The following is a 15,021-nucleotide window of genomic DNA, read 5'->3' on the forward strand; positions in this document are numbered from 1 at the left end:
ATGTGCATAGGTTTGGCTTATTGTGGTTGTTTCTGTTATTATAATTGTTGCTGCAATAAAGTATCTTCAATGCATTGATTTTGAGCTCTATCCTTTAAGAGACATGTATACATATATATATAGAAAAACTCAACTGTGAGTTTTTGGCTAAGACTGTTAACAGATACTATATATTTTGTAAAATTTGTTTTATAAAAGTATATATTTAATATATATATATATATATATATATATATATATATATATATATATATATATATATATATATATATATATATATATATATATAAATGGGGGATGTATACAACGGGCTTCGTTCAGGCTCCGTCTACGAAAGCTAATTAATTGCAAGGCTTTGATCGACCCGACGCTATAGTAGAAGACACTTGCTAAAGATGCTAACCCGGAACCATGTGGTTGGTAAGCAATCGACTTACCACACAGCCACTACTGTATGTATGTATGTTTGTATGTATGTATGTATGTATGTATGTATGTATGTATGTATGTATGTTGGAATGGATATAGGGTGCAAAGTAATTCTTAAGCTACTGGCTGTGTGCATGTCTGTATGTATGTGTGTGTGTGTGTGTGTGTGTGTGTGTGCGTGTGTGTGCGTGCGCGTGTGTGTGCGCGCCTGAAAATCAGTACGCTTGAATTATTGGCACAAACCATCCGACGAGTTTCTTTACAGTTTCCGAATATTCAATTTTATAGCTATTGCGCGGTTACAGGAAGAAATAAACACAAGATATTCGATCTCACCACCGCGTAGTTGTTCCATTTTGGAGCAAAAAATAAAAATCAAACCAATATATTATTGTTTAAGTTCGGTTAAATAGCTATACGGTGAGGTTAACGTTAATATAATTAGTTTAGCGGAGCAATAAATTTTAATTAATTAATGCTACACCCTTGGTGATCATAAACCGTAATTAACTTAATAATCCATTCTGGTCTATCACGTTTTATTTTGGTTTAATAGTCAATGTCGCATAAAGTTATAATGTATTTTATTTTTTAAAAATTGATGGTTGTTTCGTACACTGGAACACGGAAAATAAGGCATACTCAGTAATTTCATTAAGAGCCGAAACCTGAAATTCAGTCACGACCATGTTGTCTGTAAAATATGTTACCACATTCAAATGTTTTCTATCGTTTTCACTCAAATTGTTTCACGCTGACTGGTTTTCAGAATTACATCAAAAGGTACACACGTGACACTGGAAGGGAGCGATTTAGCGAAGTCGTTCTATGATTGGTGAGAATGGTGTTTGCTCACCTATACATGCTATACACCTACACATTCACATGCACGTTCTATTTTGTGTCTCTCACACTTGTGTATGCGCACATATATACATGTGTGTGAGAGTTTCTGTCTGTCTGCCTGTCTGTCTGTCTACCATGTCTGTTTGCTTGTGTGCGTGATGTGTGTAATAAAAGACACAGACAAACACTCACTCACGCACACATACACACACACACACACACACACAAACACACGTATATACATATATATATATATATATATATATATATATATATATATATATACGCACACACACACACACACACACACACACACACACACATATATATATATATATACACACATATATATGTATATATGTATATACGTATATACACACGCAAAAACACATGTATACGAACAAAACAAATTAGATGAACAGATATATAACAGACACGTTCGTGTGTGTATACACACATGAATACATACATACACACATACAATCATACATACATACATACATTCATTCATACATGCATACATACACACATACAATCATACAATCAAACATACATACATACATACATGCATGCGTACATATGCTTGCGTCTGTACGAGTGTCGGACCAATTTATGTTCTTATTTCATCAAATTGCCGAGATGAACAGCGAAGTTTAATGTGATATTTGCACTTGGAACCGAAAGAAATTCGTTCATTTAGTTTCTTTCTCATTTAGCATCTTATTTCTTGCTTGCTTCTTATTGAACTTATCAGTAATTCCCCTTTGAAGTATTTAACTTTTTTTTTCGTTTTGGTAGAAGTATTTTTAGATGTTAAAAGGCAACGTTTTTGAAAGTTATGATATTTTTTATATCATTGATATCAATGACAGTGGAAACTGACATGAAACAGCAAGTTGGCATACTCGCTAAAGCGTCACATTGAGTGCCTTGTGTTATTCAATTTTTTTTTGGTCACCGAATTAGAATCACATTGAGGCCTACGTTACCCTTTTTTTCTTTTCTTGTCGGTGTTGCTGAATCAGATACCAGACCAGCACAGAGATTAGAGTTTTTCTCGTTTCTCTGGGTTATACATTCATCGACTCGGTCTATGAATAACATTAAAGGATACACTCATGTCATCCCCAGTGGAAGACTGAGCTAGCCTCATATGAATATCATCAACTATGAGATATTTGATTAAATTAATGCTATGCATCGACATAGATGAAGAATCTGCCGCTTCTAATTCATACTGTATTTGATATATTTTGAAAATGAGAATTTCATTTAAATGTAATTTTCTTACATGTTTGGTAATTTCATTATATCTTATGTCTAAGGCAACGAGCTGGCAGAAACGTGACTACTCCGAGAAAATTACTTAGCGGCATTTCGTCTATCTTTACATCAGGAGTTCAATTTCCACCGTGGTCGACTTTGCCTTCCATCCTTTTTGGGGCCGATAGAATTAGTTATATTTGAGCATTGAGGTTGATGTAACCCTCTCCCACCAAATTGCTGGCCTTGTGCTCAAATTTTGAAACCATTATTATCTTTAAATGAATTTGAGAGATGTTTCTCTGTCCGTTACGCTTTTATGTTCGTTAACTCCTCCTAGAGCGTTGGTTCAAGGACAACGAAACTCAAATCAACAACTCCCCTAATCCCAGGGAATGTCCTAAGAGTGTCTATTTTTTTAAGGGCCGCCTAATTGAGGCAGCTCTGGTCTTCCTATTTCTACTGCACTTTAAACTAAATACAGGGCATTAGCGACCAAATCGGAGCAATGACAATGAATTTCATGCACTGAACTCCCAGGGAGTACCGTAAGGTGGTTCAATTTCTGAAGGGCTGCTTAAATGTGTCCCTACTGACTTCCAACTATTTTTACTTCATTTACCTCGATCCTACGCTTATTGATTAAACTAGGATCAGCATCAGTGCTTAGCACATTTGCAGAAATAAGTTTAGGCATTCTAAATACCTTCACGTACATTTAAATCGAGATAAAGAGTTATAACAGGTACGTTTCAAGTGTGGTAGTGAGGACATTTATATTTTGTAGTTTATGAAACTTATGTCTAGGCAGAAAACTAATCTTCCTGTTCCGGTTACATTATTTCCCTAAAGATTTGTAATAGAAGACAGAAAGAGATTGAGATGAAATAGATCCTATTCATTTCATCTCAATATCATTTTAATATATTTTTTGGAGATGGTGAAGTGATGGAAAAATTATGATAGCTGTGTGTTATATCGTACGGGCAGATGACCTCTACTCAATTCTCACTTCTTACGACTCCACTCTACCGAAATCGACGTCTAGTGTCTACCTACGACTCCGTCTCGCTCTTCCGCTTCTGCTCGACGCTTTTCGTCTAGCTATTTATACGTATTGGACTAGCCTACTTATCTCCTGGGGGCGTCCACACAACACTATGATAGCTATATATTTTATTTGCTTAGTACGAATGGAGGTTCAAGTCTAAAAATAGGAAGGGAATTAATAGCTACAGTGAGTTTAGAAGTACATACAACTCCGTGAAAGTGTCGCAAAATTTCCTTGTCAGAAAAAATTTGAAAAAAAAAATAGTAAGAAGAAATATGGAAAATGGATCCTGAAGGCCTCAAAGGTGCCATCCGCATGAGCTATCCTGAATGTCGCCAGATGCGTGGCATCAAGGCTAGTACTCTATAATTTACTGTTAATATACTTATTGATAAACCAGATTCCAAAGGCCCTAACTGGAGGATATTTACACATTATATAGATTGTCAGTATTATGAAAGTTACTCATGTATTAGGCAGTGGTATAACCCCCGAAATATCTAATTGATTTTGTCAGTTTTTATAGAACACTGTATGATTGCAAATTTAATCTCTCTGTTAAAAAGTATTTGGAAATATTTCGATTTTAATTTAGTGAGCCCAAGTAAGTGTCTCCCTTAAGAACTTAAGGGAGACACTCATATAATCATATTTTACTTGGATTCATTAAATTAAGATCAAAATATTTCCAAGTACTTTTAACAGAGAGATTAACTTTGCAATCTTAATTCTTTGACTTGGCTCATCTACACTTTCTGTTATGTATAAATATTGCTAGCCTCTTTACAGCATTTATATTTTAAAGCCTGGTCTTTATCTATCGATCTCTTTTGCTGAGGGCGTTTATACATCCATCTTTGTTAACGGTTATTCTTGATATTTTTCTCGCTGTATTACAAGTGTTCGTTTCTTTTCTCCATCTGTGGTTTTAGTTTTGATCTTGAAGATGTTTCCTCCGTCTTGTTGCTTGCCTTTCTACAAAATGAGAAGTTGCATTGCGGAATTATTTTAAGCATCCTCAACCCAAAAAGGATTAAAAAAGAAGAAAGCAGGCAACGATCGTTGCCCGCCGAAAGACCCTAAGGCTTCGGGAGGTGGGGGAGAGACTCCGGACAAAGCGGGAGAGCTCCACTCTCCCGAAGTCAGGAAGAAAAGGAAAAAAAGAAAGCAGAAGAACGGGTCATTGCAGATGTACGATGCTGTGCCATCTGCATGTCCCGAAGTTGTGCCACCCATGGTGGAAGAAACGACCCCCACGGTGGAAGAAACGAGCCCCACGGTGGAAGAAACGACCCCCACCTTTTCTTTTTCTACAAGGGCGGGGAGGTGGAAAAATAGTAGAAGAACATAATGAGATAGTAGGTATGGACTGCACACGGGATCCCGAATGGCCTCCGCAGACAGCTGAGGACATCATAAGGCTTTTCGTTTTGGAAAAGCTTAAAAGATTTAAAGAGGAATGTCGCATATGTTCATTTCATTTTCAGTCTTGAACGTGTTGTCCAGCCCGCAGCTCCTCTGGATACTGCCTTTATGGAAAATAAAATGAAATAAAGTAGATTGTTTACCAACCACATGGTTCTAGGTTCAGTCCCATTACGTGGAACCTTGGGCAAGTGTCTTCTACTATAGCCTCGGGTCGGCCAAAGCCTTGTGAGTGGATTTGGTAGACGGAAACTGAAAGAATCCCGTCGTATATACATATATATATATATATGGATATATATATATATATATATATATATATATATATATATATATATATATATATATATATATATATATATATATATATACATACATATATATATATATATATATATATATATATATATATATATATATATATATATATATATATATATATGCATATATGTGTGTGTGCATTTGTGGGTGTGTATAGACACACTAACAGATACATATACATATGTATATGTATGTATATATGTGTGTGAGAGAGAGAGAGAGAGAGAGGAAGAGAGAATGAGAGAGAGAGAGGTTTGTTTAGGTTTTCTCTAGCTTAACACTTCGGCAAAAGACCGATAACATTAGTAAAATTCTTAAGAATGTAAGTACTGTGATCGATTTATTCGACTAAATTCTTCATGGCTGCAGTCTAATAACTGAGACAAGTAGAAGATTAGAGATAAAAGATATTCTCACATAGTCTATGTTAATTTTCTGCACGGATGTTTATTCAGAAAGCATAGGTATAGATACTTTTGCTGCCAATTTTGAAACTGCCAGGCGAAATTGCCATGGATATGTGGTGTATTATTACTTCTATTTTAGTAGTTATATCTTTCAAAGAAAAATATAATGTAGTCTCCCTTGATACTATGTCTTTTGTATATTTCTCGAGTTTTGAAACTCTTTTCCGTTTTTAAGAATCAATGTCGATTGTTAGACTGATAAAAGTTATATCAAATGTCTTCATGCGACGACCTCTGATAAGAAGCAATTTTTACACTATACAAAAGTATTCAAACGTTTAATGTAAAATTTCTTCCATGCCAAATAAAGTTTTAGACTTCATTGAAAATATAGAAATAATTATCAGACATATTTAGAATCTGTTAAATACTGTTTTGTAGCAAGCTGGCAGAGAAATGCGTCGTGTCACAGAAAGAAAGTCTTAGACATGATTTTATAATTTTATTGTCGACAGTTTAAGTCTCTTGAGTAATGGCGCTTTACATTACATGATCAGAATAAATTTTAATGAAAATAACATTCTTACGTCATTAATAATTTTTTTCTTATTGAAATATAAATTGTTTCTTCCACGAATTGTTAGCTGTTTATTCGAGCGTAGAAATGTCCTAGGTACACCCTTATTATCAGAACATGTTTTGTTTTCTGAAAAAAAGTCACTCATTTTGCAAAACATTAGTTTGTTGCAAGTGACGATTACAACCAACTAATACACTTGGTCGAAATACCCGACAATTACACAGGTCTGCGTTTCTCATCTCAGTCAGTTGTGCCTTCTGCTCTACAAGTTTCTGTATGTTGAGTATCATAGCTACGTTCGTAGAACACTTGTAACACGTGATTCTATATAGATATTAAACCCAGCATGGTGTGCATTCTTTTGAATATATATATATCTTCAACTATTTATTCAATATCTACTTATAGACTATCATATATTCAAACCATTATATGTTACCACGTAAATAATGCAATATATTCTAACAAATATTACAGAAAATAACTCAAATTTAGAATACTAGTCTTAACGGAACCATGTTTTACAAACTGTGAAATCAGTAAATCCAATACAGAGTTGAAATTAGATATAACAGCATCATTTGTATAATACTTTTACAGTTTATATATTTAAAATTTTCATTTGGTGTCGAATATATATACATTCATACATCGATATTATAGACTATATGTATTTGTGTATAGTGTAATTTGAATTATCTATAAATGAAATATTTATTGAAATTCAAGTGAGGTATCATAGTTTGTTATCAAGTAATGTTTATCATCGAATCGTAAATGCTTATATCAAAATAAATGCATCGATTTATTGATGCAATTTGCTTCGTACGAATTCAAGTAAAATAGACATTGTTCGGCTTTAGAGGGGAAGCTAAAATGATGTTAGATGTTTAGGTTAAGAACTTGACCTGAATAAAACAGTTTTAAAAAAGACATATAGTATGACTTTAGACAAGACATGGTTCACTAAATGTAATATTCTAGCTTGCCTGATTTATTGAATTACAAATGTTATCTGCTACAAAATTATCTGAACTTTACCATAAACTGGGGAAAACCTTCTCAACGATAAATCTATCTGAGCTTTAACAATAGACTTTATAGAAAGTTACCTTTCAACCAGATTGAGTAATTAAAACTGACAAATAAGACTCAGGATAAAGGGAACGGCAAACTACCAAATGATAATCGATTTTTCCATGTATTTATATCGTCTAGAATTTCACTAAAAATATTTTCAAGATTAATCTGGTGGAGCCTCTTACATTAAAGAACACAATGGCGTCTTGGAAGAATATTTTTCCGTCATTCAATTTCGAATTAATAAAAGTTTTCTTGACAAATCGTAGATTTGGTTGCAGACAATGAATTCGATATGCTGACTTATATGAACTTCTTATCTTTAAGTGTGTTAAAAACTGATTTCCGTCAAACATTATTCTATTCCCCGTATACTGGAGAATTTCTATATGTTGCAGATTTTTTCAAAGACCAGTAACATTTCGTTCTCTCCTATAGATATGAAATAATAACAAATGATTAACATAAATGCAATGCAAATTTAATTTTACATTCTTTAACACAGATAGAAACACAGATAGGGAGAGTAAGTATAAACGGATACAAAAAGAGAATGAGAAAGAGAGAGAGAGAGAGGGGCAGGGGCAGAAATTGCTATGAGAATTCAAATGCATTAAACAAACGTAAAGTATTTTTTATTACTAAAGAAGTTTATAAATTCCATTCGAAGTAACAATTCATAAGTATGAATCAGATAGATTTTCCTTCTAATTTTAGAAGTCATTTCAGGCGAACGGAGTCTTTTACGCTTGTCTCACACAATAAACTCACTCGCTTTACTATATTCCTGTACTCTGAATAGCTACATTTACTTTCAAATCATCAAAACATTGTTTTTTTTGTTAGTTTTAAGTTTGTTATTTGCAGTCTTCATTGTTCACCTTTTTCAGTATTATTCCTAGGTCCTAAGTCAGCTCTCTGGCAAACAATATCGGCTTTTATTCACTTCAGCATATAAAAAAAATTCTTCGATTTATAAATATTGATATACTTACTAATCCTAATACAATTTGCCACTAGCTTATAATCACTTAACCTGTTAAAAAAGCTAAAACGGTTCGCCAGATTTACGCAGATACACACACACACACACACACACACACACACACACACACACACACACACACACACACACACACACACACACACACACACATTCATACACGAACAGAAGATGTAAAAGATTTGATTCTACTTGTATATATTTAGAGCTGAACATCTACATAAAATCACAATAATTCAGAGTCAATACATATGTTTATGTCTATAAGATTTGAAATCAATAAGAAGTAAAATGTGAAGTATTTTTAATATGCATGAGAAGAAATACAGCATACTTATGTAGCTCACTTTGAGGCTTCTATAATGCATCAGATGTGAGCCATTGCATATTAATCAGTGCTAAGCTGTGTCGAGTGTCGTTTTACTACATGTTGTTTTCACTGAACAAGACACAGAACAATTTAGAGCATATTGACCGAAGAATCGTAATGGAGGTGCATTAGCACATTTACTACACTAACAGATAAAATATCTTGCACATCTATTAACATGCATGTGCGCAACGAGTTCAAATCCTACGAAGATCGATATTGTCGTACATCCTTCTGGTGTTGATAAAATAAAGTATTAACATTATAGACTTTATCTTAGCCTTACATAAGTGACTTTATGCTGATGTGCGAAATCATTAATTATAGCTATGATTTATGCCGAAACGTTTATGAGCTGTAATAAAATATATATGACTTTAACTCCTAAAAATCTAAAAAGTAGAATTTACCATTTATGAAAACAAAAACATGACAATGAAATTAAGTAATACTCAAAAGGAAATTTCCAAATATACATTATATATCTACTTTCGCCACACCCTGATCAACAAGAAACTTAAGAGTTCATTGTAATCATAATATCTCTAATCTTGAGGCAATTTGTAAGCATCTACAAGTGATGCTTAAATATTTAACAAAATAATGGCAACAAATCTCCAACAACACAACCATGACTCTATTTTCTGTAAATTGGTTACCTGACGGGGCTGATATATAAAAAAAAAGCATTTGGCTTGTTTTATGCTTTAGTTTCCCGTCAAGTATTCACTCAAATTGAATGATACATAACACCACTCTCATAAAAATTTAAAAAACGTCTATGGAGAAATTATCTTACGATACACATTTTCTAATAAGCAATGTCATTAAAAACTAAATCAGCGCAGATTACCTAGCTGTATTTTTTGGATAATATGAATTTGAATACGCACATAAGGCTATGAATTTCCTAAGGAAATCGTAACTTTGATCACATAAACCTTAAAATTGAAGTGGTTGTTGTTTTGATGCCATTAAAAAGATAACTAGCAAAACAGATGCGATTTGAAAGGTAAAAACAAAATAAACGGTAATATGTATTGCTGCAAGACATCCTGATAAGTATTTTATTGTTTTATTTAAGGATTCTAATAGTTACTTAGCTACTTTATAGACACAAATCTACGGATTAAAACTGAAATGAGAAATATCATAAAATTTATTTGTCAGTAACTGGTGATAAGAAATATTGGCACTTTCATGGAAACCCCTCTCACCTCTTTCGGTTACCTTTGGTTAAATGCAGACGATTGTCAGATATTCTCTTTCCCCGTTCAACTGTTTCAAGAGACATTGTTCGATGTTGTTGCGATTATGCTACGAGGAGGACATTTTTTGAACACACCTTTGATTACGAGCATTCCCAACTACAGCAATGCTCGTCTATTTTTTGATAGGAAAACAAAACTGTCCGGTGTTCTTCATTTTTATGACGACAGGGTATGATTTTAGCTGTATTCGATTACTATACCTAGGTCCAGCTAGTATGTGGAGGCTTCCTCGGTGATTCTAATTCATTATTGTTTCTTAGTGTGACGGGCTTAGTAAGTTAAAAGTGTTTTCATTCATAACACAAATACCAAATAGATCAGTAATTCTATCAAAATTTCATTGTTTCCTTTTCGGACACTTAATACATCGAACCCCCCTCAGTATTACACAGTTAATATCAAATAAATGGCATCAAAGTAAATTATAGAAAACTGAGTTCTACACAGAAGCAAATATAACAAAGGAAGTTCAGTCTAATAGTAAGTTGGCTAAGCGAGTAATAATTACTTTCAATTCAAGACTAATAAATATAGTGACGGTAGACAATATAAGCCTAATGTTACTTCAAATCGGAAACTAATGGACTGTAAATAGGAATAAAATATAACCATAATATTTTAGTATAAGGGGTCAAAACTGGACAATAGGCAACAATTATCTGTGAATCTTTGAAAATTTAATATCTTGTCTGGCCGGCAACAATTTCAAATTCAAGACCATTCGATGATTTGCGAAATACTGTAAAGATTTGATACAGGTTTGCAGTAATAAAACAAATATTTATTACGTTTAGCATTTTATGGTTAGTTAGTAATGTTATGGTTACTGGCAGAAGTGCTGCTGTCAAGCAAGTTTTTCTCGCAGATGAGAAAAATTAAATAATATTCCCGTTTTTTTTTCTCTCCTGTAAATAAGACAATAATATTGAATGTAACATTCCACAAACTTAAAGAAATATAGAAACATATACGACTGATATATGTACAGGAAGTGGGAAAATTAGTGTAATATTTTTGAATCGTTTATAAGAAATTTTGAAAGAAACAGTTAAAGAGATAACTTACATAATTCTAATACGATTTGATGCATTTTAATCATTTATGAGAAGAAAATTTAGGTTATAGTAATGATATGTGTAACTAATTTTATACGTTACACGTAAGCCATGTCATATCCATTTCATTAAAATTATAATTTTCATATCAATATTGTGATAACAGTGGAAATAAACGTGAGTTACACTAGCGGGCGGAAGTGGCAAAAGAGTGAGAATATGTCTAAGACGGAAACAGGAAAGCGGAGGAATGATAACAGTGAGTGGAAAGAGAGAAGGGGGAGAGTGACTGAGAGAGAGAAAGAGGGAGATAAAGAGAAAGAGATAGAGAGGGAGAACGAGAGAGAGAGAGAGAGTGAGTGAGAGAGGGGTAGGAGTGTGAATAAGGGAAAGAACAAAAGAAGAGGAATTTTGAGAAACATGAACGTTAAAAGTAACGTTTCTATTGAAATATTCATATTGGAAGTTTAAAAAATTTTACTACAAATTTTGTTTAATGAAATGAAACATTGTTTAAAGTTTACGTTTTCTAAAGGCGTTGATATGGTTAGCTGGTGAATAAATTCGTTACGCAATCGCAAGATTTCAGGTTTCGTTCTACTGCATAGAAACTTCTGTAACTAACAAGAGGAGCACTAAGTTTATCCAGTTTGACATTTCTAGTTTTTATTCCTCGATCAGCACAATAGTACTTAATGCGGCACTTTGGCTGGCTCATAACAAAGCCAGCTTCACCAGGAAAGAAATTAATGTTGTGTTGGCCACCAGGAAATCTATCATAAAGTTTGAAAACGAGATGTGGGTCCGTAACGACACACCCGATGGTCTTGATGTTACGATGGGAAATTCTGATTCAGCACAAGTAGCTGGTTTGGTGTTTATATATATTTTATGAAATGGCAGACCAGTTCCCAAGCTTCAATGGAGGTCTATATCGTGTTGATTGTTTACTTTACCTTCAAAATGTTTCAGACCAAAAAGTACAAAAGGTTAAGAATAGTTTAGTTAAGTTTTTCCGTAGAATGGGCCAACTTTTTAGATATTACACTTAACTTACACAATAATTTATACTTCCCATACCACCAAACCATCGACCAATCTTAAGTATATTAACCAATTCAGTAATCGTTTTAGGGCAATCACTAAGAACGTAGTTAAGAATATTTCATTTAGATTGTCTAAGTTATCTGCTAATGTTGACATTTTCAACGACAAGGCTTTCAACTCTGCCTTAAAAGCAGGCTATACAGATAAAGTTACCTACAATAATTCCATTCAATCTTATTCTACCTTTAGTAATAGAAACATGGAATCTAGTTGTAAGGATATAAACGATATCAATTTTAATTTATACTCCAACACCAAACAGAGGAAGGGAGATAACCGTTAGTTAAACTCCTTGTTTCATTCTAAAGGTAAATCGATGTCTTTTAAAGATGGTTACACTAAAAATAAGGCAACTAATAGCAAAAATATTTGGCTGATTATTCCTTAATCTTCCTTCCCAGTTTCGGGAAGCTATTATTAGGAATTTTCCAAAGATATATATATATATATATATATATATATATATATATATATATATATATATATATATATATATATTATTATTATATGTATTTATTTTCTTCAAGTAAAAAATAACTCGGATAAAATAAATTGGTTATACAGTTATAATATGCGTTTACTCCATTCTTTAAATTTATATATATATATATATATATATATATATATATATATATATATATATATATATATATATATATATATACATACTTCTATAGAAATACATATATGTATATATGCATATATATGTATACATATAGGTAAAAACCGCCTTCGGTTATGAATGACCGTCGGATTTAACCGAGGCACAAGTCCGAGCAAGGTTCTTAATGGAAGAGCAGCAATCGCCCATGCACGCCGTCTTCTCGTCTCCATGCCATAGATGTTGTGTAAGGGAACTACAAAGTCCAATACAGCTTAGCGCCAGTGACGTCGCAACTCATTTTTAGAACTGAGTGAAATGTAGCCACATGAAATAAAGTGTCTTGCCCAAGAACACAACACACAGCCAGGTTCTGGAATCGAACTCACTATCTAATGATTGTGAGCCCGACGCTCTAGTCACTGAGCCATGCGCAGAGAGAGAGAGAGAGAGAGAGAGAGAGAGAGAGAGAGAGAGAGAGAGAGAGAGAGAGAGAGAAAGATAGATAGGTAGATAGATAAATACACACAAGTATGTATATACATATATACACATATATTTTAACTGACTTTAGAACACACATACTACTTCAACATTTCAAGTACTATCAGTGTTATATATTATTCAAATCCTGAAACTCCATTAGTTTAAGATTTGAAGTATCATTTATGTTATATTGTCTTTCTTTACAAAGATTATAAGTCTTGCATTGAAAAATCATTATTAACCAAATTGCTATTAATTGACTTTGCGTTTTCTTATATTTGCTCCTGCACACAATTCAGTTTTAATTCTGTATAACGTAATTTGTGTAAGTTTATTTGATGTTAATTATCTTAGAATATTGCAGTAGATTATGTTAAATATGAAGTAGGACAAAGTGCGTGCACACTATGAATGCATCATATTGAAACGTATGTCAAAATGATATTTCTCACGACCATTGCCACCGCGATTGACATCTTGTTGGTTAGTCAGTGATATCGTAGGGCAAATATCCGTCAAATGTAAATAACGTAAATAATGTACATAATTCCACATGTCTTAAATGTAGAACAGCATAGAAGATTAGGCAATCAAAATAATATACTCCCCTTCACCTGATATTCGTCGCTGAATGTCTTATACTTGTTTGTATATAAGCAGGGGCATTAATCTATGATTAAGAAGCTTACTTTGCAGCTTTGTGGTTTCGGGGTCTGTCTGATTGCATGGCTCCTTGGGCAAGTGTCTTCTACAATAGCCCTGTGTCGAACAATGCGGTGCGATTGAATTTTTCAGTAGAGGTAAACTATGTAGAGGTAAACTATGTTTTTCCATAGAGGTAAACTATGTGTATGTGTGTGAATATGCTTGTGTCTAAGTCTGAACCCTAACTGGTTGTTTACGTCTTTATAATTTAGCAGTTTTCACCAAACAGATAGAATTAGTACCATACTTTAAAAAGTGCGGGAGTGGATTTTTTTCGACTAAAACAAACCGTTGAAGGCTGTGTCACAACATGGCCGAAGTCTAATAGCTGAAACAAGTAAAAAATAAGATATGTTTCAGTGGTTTCTTACAAGGAGATTTTGATCGTCTGCCGCAATCGAGAATATTTCACTCTCACGTTTTTCCCACTGAGTTCAGAATTTTCTCTCCGTATTTCCACTCTGTTCAGTTTGTCGACATGTTTATGCCCCTGTAAAATCCTGGCTTGTGCGTGGTACCTTTGCATTTCCATTGGTTGATATTTTGGGCGATAGGATCATTGAATCGTTTTCAGCTGGAAATCAGACTGCTGAAAAAATGTCCAATGCTTTAATTACGTCAGATAAAGATCAATAATTATCGAACTAAAACAGTGTATTAGTCACACAGCTACAATTCAGCCATTTCGAACATATCCGTTTACTAGTTCATTTATCTATAAACTCAACTGGTCATGTCATTACACGTTGTAGCCATAAGCCAGTTAGTTCAGCCAGTTGTAATACATTAATTATATGAGCTAAAACTAAATAAATCGGTGTAATACATGCATAGTTATCGTTGAAACTTTCCGTTACTTTCGTTACTTTTTCGTTGACTTCATTAGTATATTTACATATAAAGTAAATTGCCTCGGACTCTTTCGTTAGAATGTTGACAAGTAATACACGAAAGCCTTGCAGTACAAAAATTTGTAATACATCAACTATTTGCAGGGAAAATCAATAAATTTCAAACTCAA

The sequence above is a fragment of the Octopus bimaculoides genome, chromosome 11 (assembly GCF_046866305.1).
Source record: "Octopus bimaculoides isolate indiv1 chromosome 11, ASM4686630v1, whole genome shotgun sequence".
NCBI classification, from domain to species: domain Eukaryota; kingdom Metazoa; phylum Mollusca; class Cephalopoda; order Octopoda; family Octopodidae; genus Octopus; species Octopus bimaculoides.